At 47.8% G+C, this 22,675-nt stretch overlaps 1 protein-coding gene across 9 annotated transcripts in view; it reads left to right on the top strand.

The window, feature by feature from the left end:
* The first annotated feature begins 3,411 nt into the window (after positions 1-3,411).
* ZNF536 (zinc finger protein 536) overlaps positions 3,412-22,675 on the top strand; it is a 432,301-nt gene continuing 413,037 nt past the window's right edge. For 3 of the 9 annotated variants that reach the window (XM_017654913.3, XM_073225546.1, XM_073225549.1), the window contains exon 1: positions 3,412-3,959. The gene's annotated coding sequence lies outside the window, so the exon portion shown is untranslated. Of the gene's footprint in view, positions 3,960-4,165; positions 4,715-6,985; positions 7,639-22,675 lie in introns of those variants that run through there. The other 6 variants (XM_037021622.2, XM_017654916.3, XM_037021618.2 and 3 more) reach the window with 6 other exon arrangements.

Raw genomic sequence — 22,675 nt, 5'->3', positions numbered from 1 at the left:
ACTTTCAATTTGTAAATAACTCAGTATTTGCAAAGTGAAATAAGTGAAGCTCAATACAATGTGGTATGCCTGTAGGTCAGATTTTTCCCAATTTCCTATTCAGGGTTTAGCACTTACACCTCTAAGGACAATCCTCTGGGCCCAGTTCTCAGGGGAGTCTTTGAAGGCTTACTCATCCTGAGGTGTCCACGGCTGAGAAGGCTGCCCTGTGGAGAGACGTACCTGATCTCAGCAGCAGAAAACACCCTTCAGCCAGGGGAGGGACACCTCATTATTGAGGCCCAGGCAGGCTTCCCCTGGGTAAGTGAAATCACCCAGTCAGAGGTGATGGTCTTTGGGGCCGCCCGAAATTGAGAAGCAGAGACTCTTCATGAGACTCCAGATGATACCTGAAGGCATCCATACAACTTCCCACTGAACACACGGGCCTCTACAGATACCTCAGCATCCTTCTTCTGCTTAAGAAGGCTGCCATTTTCCTAGAAGCACTGACAGTGAGCCTAAGAGATTTCCAGATCATTGGAGATTATCTTTTTACAGTGGGGAAACTGAGATGTGGGGCGGGGGGGACTTGGCCTTTGTATTCATGAGTGTGTGCTCTACCCCTCAACGCCAGAGCCTAAGCAGCCCTCTTTGGATGCTTTCCCCTGGGCTTCCCTCTTTTGGTCACGGATAATCCCCATCCCAATGGCTGCTTTTTAACCTGTTGATACTATGGGGAGACAAGTTGGGAGGAACAGAGCAAAGGTAAAGAAGAGCAACATAGAAACAAAGATGAAGTGAGTGCTGCTGTCACAGGAAGTCCCACTTGAAAGCAGTAGTTGGGTAACATTTTATGAATCACTGTCACTTCTGAGAATCTATTGGTGTGAGAAGTATTACTTTCAAAGGAGGCACCCAAGAGTCCAGGTGCTTACTACAAGGCTCTGGCAGGATACAGCTCCTCGGGGCCTTGCCTCTGATCTGGCCCAGGAATCACCAAAGAACTGATCTCACCACCTCGATGTTTACTCACAGCCACCATCCACCTGACTCACCAGCTCAGGCTCCAAATGACTTTCACCTGTTTCACAAAAATCAGAAGGCTGGTTCCACCTTGAAGAAGAAACTGCAGGAATGGAAAGCCTTGGGCAGAGTACCCTGGGGCAGTAGAGTGGTGGCAGTGGATGTCCATCCAGAGCAGCTGTGAGGACTGGTGAGTACAGCACTCACCAGTGATGCAGGGATTCCATGGCCCTGGCAGTTTTTGCTTAAAATCCAGCCTCTGGGCTCAGTTCCTGCCAGGTTGGGCAGGGGCAGTGAGAAGTGATCCAGCGTTTGAGGAGGAGTAGAGGGAGTCAGTGAGGAGAGGCCTTTGGGGCAGGACCAGTGCCAGGAGAGAAGGGTGGAGAGGCAGAGAAATCCCAGACAAGGGGAAAAGTATTCGAGAGACAAATTGTGGAAGTGGCCACCAAACACCAAACGGGTAGGGAGGTTCTATGGAGGAACTTCTGTGCTTCAGTGGGACGCAAGTAGACGTCACGTTTTGGCTTCTGGAGGACATCAGGGCTCTGCCCATTGTCTAGCGGCCTCATTCCTAGCGTTGACGCTCACTGTCAACAAGCACTGCCAGCTTGTCATCGGGGAACGCAGAGCCCTCCGACGCCGACAGGGGGCGCCGGCGAACGCCCGGCCCGAATCCTCTGCGAGGCTCAGGCGGTGAGGCTCGGCCTCCAGGTGGTGGACTCTACATGCCCCTCTGGCTCTGGCTCGCCGGGCAGCACAAACCTCCCAGCTGCTCTGCAAACCAGCGGAGTTCTAGGCCGTCTGGAGCGCGTCCCTCATGAGATGCGCGGCTGCGGAGGGCCGCAGGCGCCTTGGGCCTCCCGGCCTGGAAGGGGCACCCCAGGCCTGGAGGCCACCATCCAACCAGTCTGGGCAACACAGAGGGCCCCAGGGTGATGCGAGGATGCGCGATCCGGCTCCCTGCCTCCCACGGCCCAGGCAGGGCCGGCGGCTCAAGGGTTAAAAGGCTACTGCCACCCCCATTCTCTTGGGGAGAAAGTGCCTTTTCTCCAAGTCCATATGGCCACTTCCTTTCGACCTGCTCGGTCCTGCTCGCCTCTTTGTCCAAGCTGTCACTTATAAAGAATCACTTGACTTACAATAACAGGTTCAAAAGACGACAGAGTATAATCAGTTGATCCACGAAGAATTGAAATAAAGAACACCCCACTGCTCCGGCTATCATTCCCATAGAGATAGTGATATCATTGACGTGATTGCGATGCTAATTTCTATACAAGAAAAAAAAAAAACTTGTATTTTGGAATTTGTTCAAAGAGTATTTCAGACATATCAGATTGGAAAATGCGGAATGAATTCCTAAACTTTTTCTGGATAGGCAGGGGATTAAAAAAATACAACCAAACCCACAGCAGACAGTTGAGCGGACATTACGAATCTCACAGAACTAGCCTGTTGGGGGAAACCAATTCTTTTCCTGCTCCCCAAAGTCTTCGGGAGGGAGAGATGGAGAGAGAGGGAGGGAGGGAGAGAGGGGGAGATGGAGAGAAAGAGAACGAGAGAGAGTGGGCAGGTTTTCAGAGCAAAGTCCGAAGGTGCGGGCAGCAGTGACCAGGCCGGGCACCCGCCCACCCACGGCGTGCTGGGGAGCGGATCACCGGCCGCAAGGTGCCAAGGCCAGATGCTCCCGGGCAGCTGGACCTCATCTGTGCCTGAGCCCCCAGCCCCCACCCACTGCCGGGCCGGTCCTCCCAGCGCAAAGTTTTCTGCACCTCGCCCCTCTCTTTGCAACTGAGCGGCTCTTACGGGAGGTAGACGGTGGTGATGGGGCAGCTGTGCGATGCTTTTTCGGTATCTTTGCTTTTTATGTATTGTGGTGATCTGGTTTAAAACCCGCCAGTCATCTTAGGGGAACTCAGTTCGGGAAGGCTGGAACAAGTCTTACCTGAATCAATGTTTTAAGTGTCCCTGTGGCTTGGCGTTTTGAATGATTAATCTGTCTCTATCGCTTTTTAATCATGTGAAACACAGGCCTCTCACTCTCTCTTTCCCTCCCTCCCTGTCTCTCCCTCCCTCTCTCCTTTATTTGTCAACTCTTTTGGATCCTGTCTTTCTGTTATTAACATGCCCCAGGGTCACAAACGAGGCTTTTCTTTAAAACAAGCTCCTCATTGGTGTATCTGGATACTTCTTCTGTTATTATTATTACTGAATCTTTTTTTCTCATAATGACACCAGGATCATTATATAATCCCATAACAAAGAGGCTTTTGAGGCACCAGCTTTTGTCAACTCTAGGACAGAGAATCCATAATTGCATTATTCAGCTTTCCCCCCTTCTTCCCCCTCTTCCTTCCCTCACAGAAACCCAGCCTCACGCACCACTCACATCTCTCCACCTTGTTACCTCGCCTTGTATTATTTACCAAAGCGTTTGCCTTGAGGATCAGCATTTGCAAAGTTGCTTTAAAAAAGTTATTTTGTTTGATAATTAAGTCCTGGAGCCCACCGCGTGATGATTATTCTGGACCCATAAGGCAGAGAACCTGCGTGACGTTTTTCTCGAAGTTTAATTACCGTATGCTAATTTCCTTGCCTACTACGTGATTAATTAAAATCATATTTTCATAATCATTTGGCACTAGTATTGTTTTAGAATTATCATGATCTCCTGAACAGTGTCTGTAAATAAAGTCGCTTCTAATGGCAGGCGCGGGAGGCGAGGCTGAGGACCTCTCCGTGTTTGTATCGCGGCGATTGGCAACATAACTGCCTTATTTACATTAAATACGCCACAAGGTTACAGCGCGGATCAACGTCATTTGATCGCTGATGACTCCTTTAAACGCCCGGGCTGTGACTGATTCTCCGCGTCCCGCTGTCCACCGAGATTCACCCGGGAGTTTTTTTTCCCCCCCAGAAAAGAAACAGACTTTAAATAGTTTCAGGAGCAGGTAAGAATTAAGCTTTTTCCTCTCCCCTTTTCTGTCTCTCTCTCCTCTCCCTCTGTGGCAATCTCTCTCTCCCTCCCGGCTGGATAAAAAATTTTTAGTCAAAGGCAGGAATGCAAAGTAGTGACAAGCGAAGGGGCTGATATATGTCTCAGTAACGAGTCTGACAATCAGAATGTAGCTCTTGGAGAATAGATAGATTTTAATAAGTGTGTTTACATGAGCTCAAGGTCAGAAGCAAGCTGCGCTGTGTTAAATGGTTTCTTAGTTGCTAGACAGAGAGAAAAAATGGACGATCACACACCATTCTTTGTAGATTATTATATCAAGGGTTCAGTCTCTGGCTCATCAAAGCTAAATGCCGCAAGACCTATCTAGTTGCTGTGAATTATGCCAGGGCGACAATGGAGAGCGTTTTTAATGGTACAATGCATTTCACCTACCAGATAGGGGGAGGCCAAACCGGGGATGGGGATGTCTGCCGGGGCTGGGTGATGAGTATCAATGAACGGGGCGATTCTGAAAAGAGGCAGATGAAAATCGAGCCCGCCCTGCCCCGGCTGGGCTGGAAACAGTTCGCAGGGCTCTGTCGAGTGGGCGAGCGAGGCGCGCGAGCAGGGCGCCCGTCCCCCCTCAGCCCCGGAAAATGATCAAGTCAATCATGTGGACATGTTTCATTATTCATTGAACACAATCTTTTACAACGCTCCGTTTACGTGCCCGAGTTTGCTCCCGACGCCCGCGTTTCAATGTTTAAGGTAAGGAAAACAAAGGTGGGGGGTTCGCGGGGCGCGGCGCGGCGGTGGTGGGGGCGCGGGGGACGCGGCTGGTGGGGGGGTGGCCCCAGCGTCCAGGAGGTGGCAAAGTGAGTTTGGACTCTTGGCATGGCCCCCCCATCCCCTCTTCCTCCCCATCTCGGTGAGGCCTGCCGCCGGCTCCTTCTCACCCCATCGCGATTAAAAAATATGGTCTAATTAAATATCCGTGGCTGTGACGTTGGCGAGAGAAGCTGTCAGCGGGGGGAAAAAAGAGGAAGAAACCGAGAAAGCGGCGGCGGCCGGGCATCGAATGGCGCTAGAGAACTTCGGCAGCGAGAGGGACCCGCGCCTGGGCCGCCGCCTCCCCCGCCCGCGGTCCCGGGACCGTTACTTTGAAAAGGAGAAGCCGGGCCTCGGCGCCCTGCGCGCCAGCGGGACCCCCGCGCCCAGCTCCAGGCCCAGCCGGGCCCCGCAGGCGCGCGCGGCCGGAGAGTCTCTCACAGACCCCAGGAAACTTTAAAAGGGGTCTGGGGTGGGGAATGTTGGGGGGAGGCGGTTGGAGAGAGGGAAGCTGGGGCCGCGAAACTTCTGATCAAGTGACTTTGCCCATTTTCTCCTCTGCGGGAGACCCGGGCGTCCCCGGCTCCCTTTCTTCCTTCGCGACTCGCTGCGGGATTCCGCCGGGGGGAGAGAGGGTAATTTGTAATAATTTTTTAAAAAAATCAAAGTTAGGTGATGCTTACAGTGTGTCAAACTTGCGGGCGCCAAGGGCTTCTGAGACCTGCCATTTTGTGTTTTCACTGGCCTCCTGTGCCCCGGGAGCCAGGCGAGGCAGAGGCCGGGGGCTTGTCAGGGCCGGGGTGTCAGGGTCCGAACTCGCGACCCCAGAAAAGGCCGTGACGGCTGCCAGCGGCGGCGGAGTCCTCAGCACCTGCCTCAGCCCAGGCCCCGGGGCGAAGCCGAGGGCCAAAGATATAAAGAAATAAATAAGTAACAGGTTATGGAGGGAACTGAGCCGGCCAGCCCTGGGCTGGGGAAATGAAGCCAATCAGAAGGAGGGAGTGCGGACGTGGGGGCTCCGGCGGGCGGAGGAGATGGAGGGCTGGGGGCTTCTGGGAAGAGGGCAATTTGGGGAAACAGATCCCCTTGCCCAGATGTATGACTGGGGGAGAATGATCTTTGCTGATCAACCTTTCTGTTTGCTTCAAGACATTATTTTTTTGAAGACGAAGAATTAAAGAAAACAGTCGTAGGCGGGACCGGGATGTATTTTAGGCAAAAAAAAAAAAAAAAAAAAAGAAAGAAAAAGGGTGGAGGGGGGAGCTTTTCTTTGATGATGAGTAAGAAAGTGTCCAGATCTCGACGCGCCCATCTGTTGCAGTTTTGCAAATAATTTAAAAAATATATATCTCTATGTAGATGGATGGATGTAAAGTGGAAGGTGGAGACTCTGGCGCCGGGAAGTTAGAAAAAAGAAAGAAAAGGGGACGCACGGCAGAGAGAGATTTGTCCTCACCCCCTACCCTCGTAACTCTGCTGAGTAAACTCCGGCAGGGCTTTCTCTGGGGACAGGTGGAAAGTTGTCCCCCCCACCTCCTTTTTTCACTTCTGTATTGTAAGCGTCCGACTGCCCGCCTCTAAGCGAACAGTCCACAACCCCCGACCGTTTGGGGGTGGGCTGGGGACGACGGAGGCAGTAGCAGGGAGCTGGGGGCAGTGGAGGGCAGGGCGGGGTCCCAGCGCTGCGCGCGGTTCTCAGCCGCCGCTGGGTTTTGTTTGCCGGATATTGTTATGTCTAACGAGTGCCTCAAAGGAGACGTGATTTGTCAGCCGCCTTCGTTTTCACTTTAGCAGAAAATACAGCGGCTGCGCGGCGTCCTGGCCTGCGGGCTCGGAGCCCCGAGCGAGCGTGTGGGAGCGGCTGTGGCGCGGGTGTGCGTGCGGCGGGCGCCGGCGGCGGGCCGGGCTCGGACTAGGGCAGCGGGCCGGGCGGGGGGAGTGCGCGCGCGGGGCCTCGGCTGCTCTTGCGTCTTCTCTGGCAGCCGCGGTTGCCGCGACTGTGCAGTTTAGCAGAAATCCGACAGGGGCCGCGTTTGCTGAGCGCATCCGGCTGCCGGCAGCCGGGCCAGGCCGGTCGGTGTAGACTCGGGAGGGGGGTTAAGGGGAAGGGTCGCGGGTAGAGAGCTTGGCCTGAGTGCTCGTCACCCTTATTCCTGTGTGTCCGCGGCTAGTTGAGCAGCCCCTGGAGCCTGCCCTAGGCGCCCCCGCCCCCAGCCCGAGCTTAGGTGAACTTGGGGTGGGGTGAGCGTGCGTGCGTGCGTGTGTGTGTATGGGGCTGGGGGGGTGTTAGGCTGGGAATGCAGTTTTCCCTTCCAGTTTGATATTAGCAACTGGGTTTTTACTTTAAGACCGGCTTTGCTCGCTGCTGGGGTTGGGAGGGGGAGATCTTTTCCCATCACTCACATCTTTGTTCATTGTTCACTGAGTAGAAGGCAGGCGACTTAAGGGACGAAAGAGGAAAAAGCGGGGTGGAGGGAGAAAGAGAGGGAAAAGAGAAGGAGCAGGAAGAGGGAAGGAAGGGAGGCGTGGGGAGAGCGCCCCCGCCCCGCCTGGGTCGGGGTGGAGGGTGAAACAGTAAACCCGTGCGCGGAGGGTCGCCGGGAAAGTGGACATTACCGCTTTAATTAACTTCGAGATGCTCCGGCGGCGGGACCTGGCGTAGCCGTGACGCGCCCGCATAAATCTGCCCGGTCCGGGGCTGCTCGAGAACCCGTACAGTAGCGGCGGCTGACCCAGCGCGCGCCTCCCAGGCCGGAGCCCGTTTGCATAATTGGATTTTTTTCCCCTCCTTCTTCGTCCCTGAAACTTGTTTGAAAACCCAAGTGAAAACCGCGACAACCTGCACGCTCAAAAGCAAGTGCCAAGTAAGTGCCCTGCCGTGGACTCGGAGCGCCCGGGGCTGAGCGCGCAAAGCCGGCGAGCTGGGTGCCCGGGAGCCGCGCGCTGCCGCCCGGCCTTGGCCGAGGTTGCTCGCTCGCTGGAGTATTGCGGCCGCGACTCGCGGGCTTCCGGCCAGCAGCTCGCAGAACTTTTTTCCCTCTCTCCCGACTTCTAGGGCTAGGTGAGGTATTTGGCCCACTCGAATACCTGTAGCCAGCCTTGCTCGAGCAGCGATCTTTGGGGCATGGCGGAGTTGGGCATCTCAGTTCCGGGGCAGGTAGTCGGTCCCCACTGCTGTAGAGGGCAGAGCTGCGAGCGAGCGAGCGAGCGAGCAGAGCTGGCTGCTGGTCGCGCGGTGCCGCGCCGCGGATGCAGCTCGTCGCCAAATGACTTCCCCATTATTCTAAGGTGTGTGTGTGTGTGTGTGTGTGTGCACGAGCGCGTATGATCGGCTGTGCTTTAAAAAGAAACGCAACAAAATCGAGAGCAGGAAGGGCTTCTCCCTTAGCTTGCCCCCCATTTTCCCAACGTCATTTATTTCTGCTGCTCGAAGGACAGTGCAAAGCTTTTTTGCTAAACACAGGGTCACCGAGAGACTGACGATTCTGTTGGAAATTACATAAATTTTATAGCCAAAATATAGCCGCATTCATAAAACACCATGCCTGTCGAGGAAAGTGTTTTTACAATATCTCAAATTGTATTAAAAATACATATTATTATTACTATTTACAGTGTTCAGAACCTGGGGAAAAGTCGATCTGATTGGGCGGAAACTGTAACCCTAGTTCCTGTTTGCCTCGGAACTTGTTGGGGGCTGGGCCCGCTACCCTGCATAGAACGGTCAGGAGACTCAGTTTTGGCCCCCTGGAGTCACAGGGGGGCGCCCCTGCAGACCCTGGCCTGGGGTCGGAGACAGCCTAGGGCTCTGGCTTCTGGCTGCTGTAGTTATGATGTCATTCTGATAGTGGATTGCAAATGCCTCCTGATTCCACCATTAACCGCCTGGCCGATTTGCTTGGTGATGATAGCACTGACATCCAGGGCTTTGACAAATGCAGGCCCGCAAAGCCCTAGGAATTAACTTTTCCTCCACTGAGGAAGGAGAGAGCTGCCAAAAGTCCCACCAGTGGGCCCCTGCCTTTGAACTTTGTAATGCCTCAGTCCAGACCCTAACATGGATGACAGGCCCTTGGATGGAGGGACCCCTGTTTTCCCAAAGTTTGGAAAACTTTTAGAAGGCTTTAATTTCCAGAACAACCTTAATATGGGAAAACTTGAATCCAGTTGTGACCAGGCATTTGGATCTGGTGGACTGCTGGGACTCCAGGTCTCTCTGGGTCCATTGCACGGAAGAAGGGATTGTGACATCTGCTTCTTACCTTCAGTCACTTAACTGTGACTTTATGTTAATATTGCTGCAAGTAAACAGAATTTAGTGTGGGTTTTTAAATAGTGTACAATGATTTAAGATTTCTTTTGATTTACTGTTCAAATGGAATTTGCATAAATGTGATGAAAATGAACTTAACATCTGGGCATATGAAAAAAGGTTAGTACCTCATATGTCATCTGCAGAGAAAGTCTCTAAAATGCTTTCACCCTAAACTGGGTTCGGGGAAACAGTTCCTGGAGACATAAATGGTAATTATGGAAAACCTGGAGAAAACGCTTTCAATAAATTTGCATTCTCTTGGACCGCTGCTCTGAAAACCCATCTTGTTCTGTGCCTGGAGTGCTTAACTTCTGAGCAGTCTTGAGATCCCCACAACTCAGCAAGTTAACTGCTGGCTGGGGCTGTCTTCACTGAAGACTTAGGGCAGGCGAGGAGCGACAGTTACGCTTCTTTGGTCCAAGCCAGAGGCCAATAACCCCCATTATGGGAGAGGGCAGGGAGGTGGCCAGGATGTGCAGCCCTACTACCCACGGTTGCTTCTGGGGTGCTGAAGGCGGTGCTGAGATGTGGAATCATTGTCTGCTGAGCCCCCAAAAGCTGACCTATTAGGCTGTGTATTGTGCCTTAGGTACCAAAGAAATTTCCATCAGCACAGCCCTATAAAATCCACGAGCCCATCAAATGAACTCTGAACTCCATCTTACTTTTTGAGCAAGACAAGCTTATCTCTGGCATAAGGAAATCAGATTTAAACAGCCTTTCCCAGACATGGTTGCCTTTTGCTCAAAAGTTGGCTATGAATGGCACAGGTGTTTTTAAAGTGCCTTGAATGGAGAAAAAAAAAGACGGCAATGATGCTCATGAGAATATAGATGAACTTATTTTTTTTTAAAGAGGATCATAAAAGAAGAAAGCAAATAGATTTATTTTTCCAGTTTGAATGAGGACAATTATAGCTTTTTAACATCTTTGGATTTAGTGTTTTTAATAAGCCTTTTAAGTAAGCTGAAATATCAGCTTGCATTTTGTTCTCAGCATTATTTAAAGTGAGACTTGATGCAAGTTTAAAAACAGCAATGAGCTTTCTGCAGGTCAGCTTTGTCCAGGCTGAGGACAGAAGTTCCCTGACATCTCTGCCAGGACCTACAACAGGTGAGTGCTCAGCCCTGCTTTATCCTGTCTTCAGGGGAGGCCCTAGATTTGGGCTAGAAGGACATGGTGGTCAGGTGATCTGGCACCATCTCTCAGGCTGTGAAGGCTGGATTGTGGAGGTTAAAGCAAGGCACAGTTTCACCGGCATAGGAGAGACTCCTCTGCTTCAGGTTTGCGAGTTGAGGGTCTTTTCTCTGAGAAGCCACACCTGCCCTGCACACTGTTGTGCCCCCTCCAGGATGTGCCACGGCAGGGCTTAGGAGGGAACAGAGGAGCAGTCCCATGGCAAGGTGGGGGTGGAGGGCCCTGCCTGATTGGTGGGGCTCACTGTGTGTCTTCACTGGTTGTGCAGTACCTATTTGGGAGTTGTTGGAGAGGCCTTTTATCAAGGAGACTGATTGGTTGTTCAAGTCTAGACTTTCTGGGCTACTCTTGGTGCCACTGATGTATGTGCCTTTAGAAGGGTGAGCAGGTGAGCTATGCCAGGGAGTTGTACGAGCAGTTAGAGCTGCAGGGAGAGGCCCCATGGGGTCTCGGTTGTGGTGAGGCTGGTGTGTGTTTGTGCATGTGCTGGGCAAGGTGTTGCCTGCTGGAAGCACCTGTTCTGAGATGATTTCCTTTTCATCCACAACTGCACCACTCAGAATGGATTAGTGAGTGTGTAAGTGTATGTGTGCAGTGGAGGGTTTGGGGCTAAAATAGCTGAAGGAATCACAAAATGGAGGGGAGCATGTATCCTCAGGATATGGACCCTGGGGAATGCTGGCCACCTTCCCTAGAGCCTCTTTTGTTCTTTTTCCCAAATGAAAGTGAAATGGATGGAAGTCATCTCAGGAAGGTGGGCCACTCAGCAAGCCACCTGGCTTGGGCCCAGGCCATGCCTGGGGAGGGAGTGGGAGCCTTCCTGCCCACTTCATGGCATCAACAGGCTTCTAGTGACTGTCTGCCATAGGACTTCATTGTGTAGAGATCAGGGCTGGTTTTAGCTGGCTTTGTGGGCTGCTTGAGGATTCCTCCCCACTTTTCACTTTCAAAAGTCATTGTAGATCTCTTTGGTCTTTCTCTTATACTGGAGTTTTTGCTACTACAAAGGGCATTGAGTACTTGGTGTTTCACAGCCTCTGAACCTGTTGGAGGTTAGGTTTATCTATACAAAGAGACAAGAGTCAGGGTGAGACCTCTCTGGAATTTGTCAGACTAACCTGGACATTATTTCTCTACACCAGGGTTTCTCATCAGTGGCACTGTGGACACTACCCACTGGTAGAAATCCAACTGTGCATTGAGGATGTTAGCAGCATCCCTGACCTCTACTCTAAATACTAGTAGCAATCCCCTCTTTGTGACAATCAAACATGTCTGCAGACATTGCCATCTATCCCCTGGGGGAAATCAGGCTCATTTCCCAGGCCTTCCATGTGCTAGGACTTGTTCTGGGCATCTCAGGACATCAGAGGGTCCCACCCTCAGGGAGAGCACAGGCTGCTGGGAAGACTGACAGGTCCCAGTGTGCTGAGACAGCAGCAGCTTGGGTCCTGTGCCAAATGGGGGCAGACCTGTAGGTTCCGAAAGGAGGGAGAACTGCCACAGTGGTACAGTGATGGATGGAGGGTATCTGGAGTGAGAGTGCAGAGCTAAACTCGGACTGTTTTTATATCAGTTACACCTTGAAAATGGCCCTGTGGGTGAAAGCTTTGTTTCTGGCCCCCTGATGATAACATACAAACCAAGTAGAGAGAAACAGTTCCTAGGCTTGAGTTGAGGCTGGGCACCCTACTGGCGGGATGCTGACAGTGGTTTATTTTTGAGCACTTACTATGTGGTACGCATGGGTTCTAGGTGTTTTACTCATTAAATCCTTACAGCCTTTTAATTTGTCCCACATTTCACGAATGGAATTCCAGGCACTCAGAGGTGTGGGAGGTGGGTCGGGATTAGAGTCTACACCGTCTGCCTTCAGAGTTGGCATGCCCAGCCCTCTGCTGCTGCCGAGCATGCTCCCTGACCCCATTTCCAGCTGCCCATCCTGGGGGCACATTCATCACATGACCACTGTGATTCAGCATTACCCGAGAAACTCATCCACAGCCTTCTGACACCAGGTTTGGAGGCTTCGTGGGCAGGTGTAGAAAGTCCTGGGCACCAAAGCAGGCCCTCCCTGGGGGACAGGCCTCCCAGTGGGTGGTGACAGGGAGGTCATGTAGATGCTCGGAAGGTATGGAGGGAGTAAGGAAGGAAAACCAGTTTGTAGGGTTTCCCCTCCTCTACCTACCTATTCTTCTGTAGCTTTACAATGTGAAAATTAAGTGCCATTTTGACACAGGAAAAATGATCACCGTAGGCTTGAGCTGACATTAACCTGGAAGTTTTCTATCAAGGCATTATAGTGTTGATTACCTGAGCTGTGTTTGACGGGTCTTTGATTACCAAAATGGGCTTATCTCTTGCCTCCCCCCTCCCTGCTCATTCTTCAGCCCTGATCCTCACGGCTTCACTCCATACCTCACCTTTTCTGTCCATGTAGACTGTCAGCTCCCTTCATAATTTTTTAGCCTTTTGTTGTTTTGTTACTGAATTACACATGCCCACATACGTGTACACAGGATGAAGTAGCTTTATTTGGTTTGCAAGAGCCAATCACAGAGTTCCTAAAATCTAGATTAATCATAGAAATGCTCATTCAGCCTTCATTATAATGATGCTCTCTTGAACATCTGACATTCCCATATATTTGGATGGGATTTTGGTTCATAGAAGGGCTAGATCATAGGGCCTTCAGGGATTTGCAGTAATTCAGTGAAACATTTATGCCTGTAATTTCTGGGCATCTCTGTGTAGGTGCACAGAGGTGGCCAGAACATCAACACCTGTGGTGGTTGCTGTTGGGTGCTTGTTTGCTCCAGGCTTGCATTCTGCACTATGGGTGCATTATCTTACTTAGTTCTTTTAACTGCCCAGTGAAGGCCATCTCTCTGAGCAGTTTCACCAGTGGGCAAACAGGACTATGACAACCTGTTGCAGCCACAAGGCTGTGCGGCCGAGCAAGGATTTGAAGCCTGGCTGCATCAGCCTGGGAGCTCATGCTGCTCTCTCCTGGCCTGCCCTGCTGCCTCCGCATGCAGTGCTCAGAGAGGACTGTGTCAGAATATAACTTCACAGTTATACTATGCCACCTTAAGTGGAAATTAAAAATGTAAATGGAAACTTGCTACTTGGAGAACATATGCATTATTGTAAATTTGTTTTCAAGAAGGAGAAAATATTTGGAAACTATCAGCTAAACTGTATCAGCTATAGAGAAGCAAACAGATTATAGACCACAAAGATATTATATATAAAATGTCATCACTTTGAATAGCTTGATTATTTAATTTTATCTTTCAAATATCTAGAAATATTTATTCCTTATTGGCTAGAGAAAAAAGTGGCACAAACATTTTTTTTTGTTCTTTTAAAAAAATTTAATTCTCTATTAAAATCTATTAAAGTCACATCAGGCAAAGCCTTCCAAATTAGAAAGGCTGCATTTCTATGAATCCTATTGAAGGGGGTGGGAAATCTTACTGAAATTACAGCTAAAGTGATTTAATTATTTTGCTTCCTCGGCCAGGGCTCCCAGTTTTGGGGGTTGTAATCTGTTGATGCCAAGTGGCTATTTCAGCAGCCTTAAATCTGCACTGAGCCGAGAGCATCTCACTGATGAAACATGGCTGGATCTGCTAATTAAACTCAGCACAGCGTTCTTGCAGCATCTGAGAAACTTTATTCACAAATGTTTCCACCCGCAAGAGGGTCAGCGCTGGTGGGTGGCAATCCTGCTCGAATAGCCCAAGAAGAGTTCAAAAGGTGGAAAAGTGTAGTGTGGGAATGTGGGGAGGGAGCAAACTGGCCACATGCCGACAGGGAAGGATTTAATCTGCGCAGCCTAAACTTTCTCTGATGGTGGAGGGCCGCAGCCGAGCTGGTCCGCAGAGCCGCTCCTCTCCTTGGGTCCTGCCAGCCCAGGACTCACAGCTCTGAGCCCGTGGAAGCCACAGCTCTGCCTGGAGATCTCACGGAGTGTGATTGCACAATTAAGCAAAAAAAGCCAGACACTCTGTCTGCAATTCTGTTCTGATATCATTGATTTGACAGCTTAATATATATTTTCTGTGTGTTTTTTGTTTTGTTTTGTTTCAGTTTTCCCCTGATTTCCTCCTTTTCCTTCTGTTTCACCCTTTCTTTGCGAATTCTGAAAGTCTGTTGAAAAAGCTTTTGTTGGAGTTTGGTGAGGGGGGAGGCATCGGAATTTTAGTTCCATTTAAAATTCTCATCTAGTATATTTTGAAGGCAGAAGAAATACAGACAAGATGACACGAACATTTGCATCACCTAAAAATGTATTGATTAAGGCTGTAAGGTAGCAATTTCCCCTTTAATAACTGCTGCCACCCCAAGGAAGACACAGTGGTTTTTTAAGGGTGTGACAAATGATGGGCTCATCCACGGTCTGGTCATCTGATTGGCATTTCCCATGACAATGCTTCTATGGTACAATGAGTGATATGGCCTGTCTTTTGCAGGATGTGTGTGCTGTGCCTGTTGGTATGTTTATTCTTTAGTGATGGTTGTCTGGTGAGGTCAAGTAATATATTCCAGATATTAGAGTATGTTCCATTTTCAAAACCCTCCTGGAATAACAGGCTGCATTTTGACACTCTGCTCTTTTATCTCACCAATTCCAGCAACTTGATCCTTACATTTTCCTTCCTGTTTCAAAGGTTGACAGGAACTGGATCCGAATGAGGTGTTTTTTTCAGGCACTGTTTGCTCTGCCTGAATTAGGAGCCTGGTTGCTCAGGTGAAAAATATCAGGCCCACGTGTGGATCTTGGTAACAGAGGGGGTCGGCCGTTAAGAAAACTTTTCTCCCTTGGCATGATAATATTGCTCAGATAAAAATCATGTAATTTTTTGTGTGATCTCCAAGTACCTTCAATAAAATAATCTGTTCATAGATCTAAAGAATGAGTGTTTTCCCGGCTGCTTCGTTCCTCAGGACAGACTTTTGAGTTGGAGTCTGTCTTTTTTAACTCCCTTCGGTGGAGTTGGCCTCCTGTGGAAGTCATCCTGAAGGGGCCTAGGGGCTCTGGGGATGGAGCGCTTATTTCTCTAGGAATCAGAGGGTTGAGCAGAATCCAATGCGAACTTCTCATATGATAATTTGTGCTTAAATGTGCAGATATTTGTGCTCACCTATCTCCACGTCTAAGGCAGGCAGATCAAATCACTGCAGAACTGGGGAGCCTTTTATTAATCTCTGTCATCAGCCGACTTTTAACCCTTAGACTGCCACAAGGAAACTGTGTGTTTCCCCACTTACTGTAGCATTGCTCTTGAAGGAGGAGAGTCTAAAGGGGGTATTCTTTGTGTGCATTTTAGTTGCTAATTAAATTTTTTGCAACAGTCGATACAGTACATTGATTGCTTGCTATATGAATACCTCTAAGTTAGTTTTTTTTTGCATAATTTAATTTTTAGGGATGTTTCTGCCCTCATTACATGATTAAGGTGCTTGTTTCATTGCTCTGGAAACATAAGGATTGTAAATGAGGAAGAGCTAGAAGCATTTTTTGTCGTTGTGTTTTGTTTTTAAGTAGTGTAACACAGTGATAAAGAGCTCAGGACCAGTTAGATGGGACCAGGTTGGACAGCCAGCTTCCACAGCTTACAAGCTCTTGGTGAGCAGGGCATTTCCATCTTCTTTAAGCCTCAGTTTTCTCATCAGTAGAATTGGAATAATTCTTTCTCCCTAGTTGAGTCATCAGAGTTAAAAGAGAAAATGATTAATTAATGAGTCTGGAGACCAGCTATCAAATGAATGGCTAGCTACTATTATTACTTATTTTATACATTTTGTTAAGTATTTTAGAAACGTAAATCGAATCAAAAACTATGGATATCAGTCATTTGCAGAGCCTGGTGGAGAAGTGTCATTCCTCCTTTGTTTCCCTGGCTGGTCTTTGGAGTTATTTACCTTGGGATCAATAAGTATCAGCTGATTGATTTCCTATATGCTTCAGAAGATGCGTTTTAAAGGGTCAGCTGAGTTCATGGAGGGGTATGGGGTAGGAGTGAGGTCTAAGTCTTTACTAGATAAACATTCTCCAGTACACACACACCCCTACTGGAATCGTGGTAGGAATTTGATGGGCTTGCTCTTCATTCTGTCTCTGAACCAAAGCTGAAGACCCCAAAAAGACACTATCATCCATTCATTGATTCTTTTTTTTTTTAATGTGACGAAATGCAGTCTGTGTGCCAGGCCGGATTGGTGCTGTGAACAAGAGCAGAATCACTTTTGGCTATTGTATGAAGACCAAAGTGCGAGTGAAGGCAGTGATGATGAGTTCTTAGGTCCCAAGTTCCAGGTCAAACACATACACATGTGTATGTCGGAGATTTGCCTAATTTGCATACCCTTAGATGCTGATTTCAAGGGAGCCTAATGCTTAGCACCGAGTATAAAGATAGTGAGTTGAACGTATGATGATTACATGCACAATTAGTCACCCCAAAGAGAGGTGGGGAGTTGGACTCCCTTACTTTTTCCTTCAGGGGAAAGGTGGAATTCTGGGTTGGCTTGCCCTTACTGGAAAAGATCCCAAATTTATGACTAAAGGAAAATGCTAGCCATCCTTATGAAGTAAGGAATATCCTAGTGATGTTATATTAAAAAGCAAGATCCCACCAGGGGAAATCTGAAACCAAAATCAAATCCTGTGTGTAAACTGTTAGCATTTATTGAGTGCTCACTACATAGGTGTTCTTGGGCTTTAAAAGAAAGGATATCTTTTAATTTAATCATTGGAATACTCTGCCTTGGTTGGAGACAGGGAGGCTTATCCATGTGGTGTGACTTGCCCAAGGTCGTGCAGCTGGGAGATGGCAGTGCTGGTCTCTCTCTGAATGGGACTTGTGCCTGGGCTATGGTGGCTGCATATGCCTTTGCACTGGGGCTCTTGGCTCCTGGCCTGGATCTTCTCAGGAGATGGGTTTTCTAGAACAGACACAGAGGCTCGTTAGACAGACAAACCCTGTTTTAGTTGTAAAGATTCTACCACACTCATTCATGGGGTCGTAAAGGATGAGGCTTGTTCTGTGCATTGCTGAGCACGGGAGTCATTTTTCTTTAAGATGGAGTAGTAGATAGTGGGAATGGAGCCCATGGGGAGGTGATTTTGTCTCCCACTCCTCTCATCAACAGCAGTGTCACTATGCTCTGCAGTTCATTTTCTCAGATGTGTCCATCCTGCAGATACTCACTGTGCTAGGCATTGAGATACACAGTGGACCTGATAGCCAGGGTTTACCGTAGCTCTACGGGAGCACCAGTCTATTTTTCTTTTCAACTGTGACCATGTAGACTATGAAGGAAGGGAACAGAGGACTGTGGGAAAACCTCTTCAACGAGGTGGTCAGTGACACTCTTGGAGGATGAAGGGTGAGAAGGAGCCAGCAAAGCAAAGGGTGGGGAAATTTTTCAGTCAGAAGGAATAGCATGTGCAAAGGCCCTTGGTTGAAAAGATCTTGATGGTCTGAGGAGAATAAAGAAGGCCTGTGTGGCTGGAGCTCCCCCAAGAACAGTGCAGACTTCTTTCTTTATGGGGGAAGGAGCTGCTTCTGGTTGGGGCTGCTCTCTCCATCTGCTCTGAGCACAGCCTGTGGAGGGGTAATTTCTGCTGGAGGCTGTCCACTGGCCGCTGTGGCCTTCTCTCACATCCAAAGTCAGTACCTTCCTTCCAGGTGGTCTTTCCTGCCCTCCATCCATTCTTCTTCCTATACAAACCATCCATTCATTCTACAGATGCCCACTGAACATCTGCTGTGTGCCAGGCACATAGAGAAATTAGAAAAGTTACCTGTAAAGGCTACAAATTACAAAGCTCTCTTACATTATATTTTCTGTTGAGATTCATAGAGTGGTTCTTCAATGCTTGGGACCCCTCTGTCCCCACCCCCCACCCAACTTTGGGGGGGTGTCCCCTGACTACACAGTCCTGTACTTCATTGCTGGCCCTTGTACTTAAACCTCCTTCAGTCTCAGAGGAGAGAGGGCGCATCTTGAGTTTTGCATCAGCTTCTCAAGATTTCTCTCTCTTTTCTGTGCATGGCGGCAGTTGGTTCCCCTATTTCCTTCCATCCCTTTCACACCTTTTGTTTGTTACTGAGCCCAGAAAGGTGTCAGGTGGTGTGCCCAGTAGAATCTGTGAGGGAAAACTCTGTAAATGGGGTGGGGCAGAGGGACACCTGGAGTTGTACTTGATTCAGGTGTCTTGGTTTTTTGGGGAGGTGCTCACCCCCCAACTCTTTCTGGGGTCATGAACACCTGCCTCTTTCAGGTAAGGGATTGTTGACAGGAAAACCAGATATCTGTGTCACCTGTACGTCTAGAGAGGGCTTTTTGATGTATACCTTGAAAGTACCTATTTACATCTCATGCCTGGCCCTTTTGATTCACTACTTACATTATTACAAAACTAATTTCTTAATTTGATTTAATATGTCTGTGGAAAAAGTATGTCCTGGCCCTTTTTATACTTAACTACTTTTTTTCCCTCATCATTTGGTTTTAAGTGTTTAAATAAATTTCATTAAATAACTGTAAACATTCCAAGTAGTCTTGCATGCATATCATATTTCACATCATTGTAACTTTGATGTAAAATATTAAAATGTAAATGACTCAATAGAAAAATTATGGAAACAAATGTATGGCTTTTATTACACTTTCAGAAAAGTTGCTTAAATATTTCCCCTTCCTTAGCAAAAATCTATGAGAACAAATGTTTTAGGGCACTGTAAAAATCATCTTTTAGAATAAAGCAGCTGCCCTGGGTAAACAGTATTCCTCCTGATTTGACCTGCATAGGTCTGAATAGATGTTGGCTACTGTCCTCTCATCGACTTGATTATTACAAAGTAAGCTCTATAAGCATGAATATAATTATTTTAATTTCTAAGCTTTAGTTGGAATAGTATTTTACCCACATGTATAGATCTAAATTTATGTCATATTTTATGAAATTTGAACCAACAGTTCTTGCTTTTCCTCTTAAGAAATATTTCAGTCTGTAGTAAAAATTGTCTGGGAAGCATTTGGTATTTTATTTTAGTTTCTATCACAACTCTCCATGTGATTGTTCTATATTAATCTTGAAAAGTGACATGAGATTCCTTTTCCATAATAAATAGCAAGAAAATGTAGTAATAACAAATGATAACTCTAATGAAAAAATTATATTTTTCTCTAACTAAGAGAAGAGTGCCAACAATAGGTAGGATAAAATAAAATCAATATTTTGACAGTGCTCTATTATGTCTGGCTCATTAATTTGGAGAAAACTTCTTTCTTCAATCCAAAATCACAGTGTCAACAAATACTAGTTTTAATGTCTACTCTCATTCTAGTGCATTTAATGCCTTGCAAGTTAGTTTTGGAGGAAAATGATTTTTGATTCTGTAGATGTATAGAGATTGCATTGTGTAGGTTTTTGTCTTAGTTAACAATGAAAAAGTTTTGCCTTGCAATTTGTATTCCAGAAATGGTTCACTGCAAATCCCTGTGCAACACAATACTATATGGCTTTCATAAAAATAACCACATATGTATGAATATCCATATATGAATGTATATGTGTATGTGTGTATATACACGTACATGTATGTGTAAGTATGTGTGTGTATGTAAAATTGTCCTTTTTTCCCCACATATACACACACACACTCTCTCTCTCTCTTAAGACCATGTTTATTCATGTTCATTAATTCCACCCAAAGTTTCACTTGGCTTCCTTTTCTTTTAGAAGAATCTGGAGTTTCTGATTTCCGAGTACCGATTGTTAGTTGATTAAGGTCAATTCTGGCACTTATTCAGGCTCCTATTGACTGGGGCCACGTGATATAAGTGATTGATCTGCCTTAGACAGAGGACTGCTAATTTTCCATTGTAACGGTCCTTTCCGCCTAGGCCATTCTTCATTGCCCGAGTTCTCCACAGTATTTAAGAGCGCCCCATCCCCTGCCCTTCAGGTACTGTGCTGTTACATTAATGCAGAATTACATCTCTCACTTGTGCAAAAAGTATTTGTCTCACCGCTGCCTGTCCTCCTTTGTTTTCCTGAGATCACAAAAGCCTGGGATTTAGAATAGCAGATAATAACATACAGTTCATATTATTGATGCTGCTTTAATTGTCTTATTGACAACTCACTTGAACTTGGAGAAGCATGCTAATATTTATCATCCTGTGAACTCATGTGCATTTTCTTGACTAAAGCCATAATTACAGGAGGATTTCAGAACTCAGATGTCTGCCTGCAACTGCCTCACCTTTCCTGCCTGGACAAAGGCTTCCAGTCTGCTTCATGGTGGGAAAACCTCAGCCTGCCACTCTCTTCGCATGTTGCCCCTTAAGCTTTGAGCATCCTCTGAATGCTCCCCCCTCTAGGAGTGATTGGCTAATTAACACCTTGACCAGCCCCTGGCTAGGAAAGAAGGTGGCATTATGACCCACCTGAGCAATTGCAAAGAGGGGAGGAGGGCAGTCCCAGCTGGCCTTGGGTTGCCCAGGGTTTATGTTTTTTGTTTTTTGAAGAGACAGGTGTTTCTTTCCTTTTCGGAAATGCCAATAGAGAACATGAGGAAGATTTAGAACAAACTGAAGAGGGAATTGAAGCCACTGTCCTGGCTAGGAGGCAAGCATCTATTCAAGGAGGGTTTTGATAAGCTCAAGTTGATGTATGTAGCTCTCATGGTCTAACTGTGACTTTCTTGCTGTCCTCATCTCCCCCTTGTCTTCTAGGCTCCCACTCCACTGGCTTTCTCTCAGTTCCTTAGATGTGGCTCACACTTGAGGCCTCTGGCAAAGCTGTTTCCTCTGTCTGCCTCTCCTGCTTATCCATCAGGTCTTATTTAAATGCCACCTCTTTGGAGAGACCTTTCCTGGCCTGTTCCTCTACCCTTCCCTGGTCACCTCCCATCTCATTGTCCTGTGTTGTTTTCTTCATGGGATTGTTCTTTGTTGATTTCATCTGCTGTTAGTGTGCAAACCCATCTGCCTCCCTCCGCTAGAACTAGACTCCCCAAGGCCAGGGCCCTTGCAGTCTCCTTAATGACTCAACTTCCAGCAACTTGTATTGGTGGCCAGTTAATAAGTATTTTTTCAAAGAACACTTTTCCAAAGAAAAATAAGGATCTGGGAGTTTGTCCTTGGCCCTTTGAGAACAATGTTGTGTCATGCAACCAACTCTGGCCAAGTTTTTTGTTCCTTGTTAGAGATGGAAGCTGCAGCTGTGGTGTGCTCCTAACTACCAAGAGGTTGCCATGATAGAGCTCAGAAAGATGGTTGTCTCTATATAGAAATTACGTTGGTGTTATTGCCAAGGTTTGTCCCCTGGAGAGGTCACTACTCAGTGAAGGATATTTCTTCTGGCTTGTATTGTAGCCATGGAGGCCTTTTTTGTCAGCCGTTTCCCTGCCCATGCCACCTCGTCTGCAGCTGGCCATTCAGACTCCACCACAGGCCTCTCCTGTGACATCAGTACATCGGGCACGGAGAGTTCTCCGTGGGCTCTCGGTCGCTGCTGAGCCAGCTGTGCGGGGCCCTGATTAGCATGGAGAGCGCTGTTCGCAGCTCTGCATTCTCGCCTTTGGCAGCACTTGATGGGGGTCCCTGGGCAGAGGAGTCGTGGCGCCTGGAGAAGATGCTGTCTTGACTCCCTGATTGGTGAGGCGCTCATCTGACTGATGAGTAAGGTGGAGTAACCCCACTGGCTTCAACAAGACACTCAAATCACGGTGGATGATTGCAGAAGGGGAGAAAAGGCTCGAAACCTATGTCACATCCTGTTGCCCAAGTGGCTGCCATCTTGGAGGGCTGGAAAATGTGTGTGCAACTTGGAGAATCTCTTTTCTGAGTGTTGGAGATGTTCATCTTCCTCCTCTCAAGTCAGTAACAGCCAAGAATACCTGCAGAAAAATAAAAGATGGGAAGGAATATCATCCCGTAAGTCTCAATTTTCATCTGTCTGTCCCAGAGGACTCTTCCACTATATAAATTCTTTCCTTTGATTCATATTATTTATTTACTGTGTGAGCTAAATAAAAATATATTTTTCATCTTTTTTCCTCTAGCAGATTTCAGGTCCCCTGAGGACAGAATTTTCCGTTTCCTTCCCTCAGTATGTCCGTACCTTGCCAGCCACTAAGTGTTTGCACCTCTACCTCACAGGGTGTCTAGCACTATAGGAGGGGTTTGGGATGGGAGAGGAATGTAATAAAGCCTTAATAAATGACTGAAGAGGATTAGGAGCCTGGGTCTTCTGAAAAGATTTAGAATAATTTGAATTGCTCATAATTTATAGACCTCTTGGGCTAAAAAACTATTTGCTATTGAGTTGTTTTTTTTTTCTTTTCAATGAGTAAAAATGTTTC

Source organism: Manis javanica, chromosome 17, assembly GCF_040802235.1.
Source record: "Manis javanica isolate MJ-LG chromosome 17, MJ_LKY, whole genome shotgun sequence".
NCBI lineage: Eukaryota > Metazoa > Chordata > Mammalia > Pholidota > Manidae > Manis > Manis javanica.
This window is presented reverse-complemented; position numbering and strand designations above follow the sequence as displayed.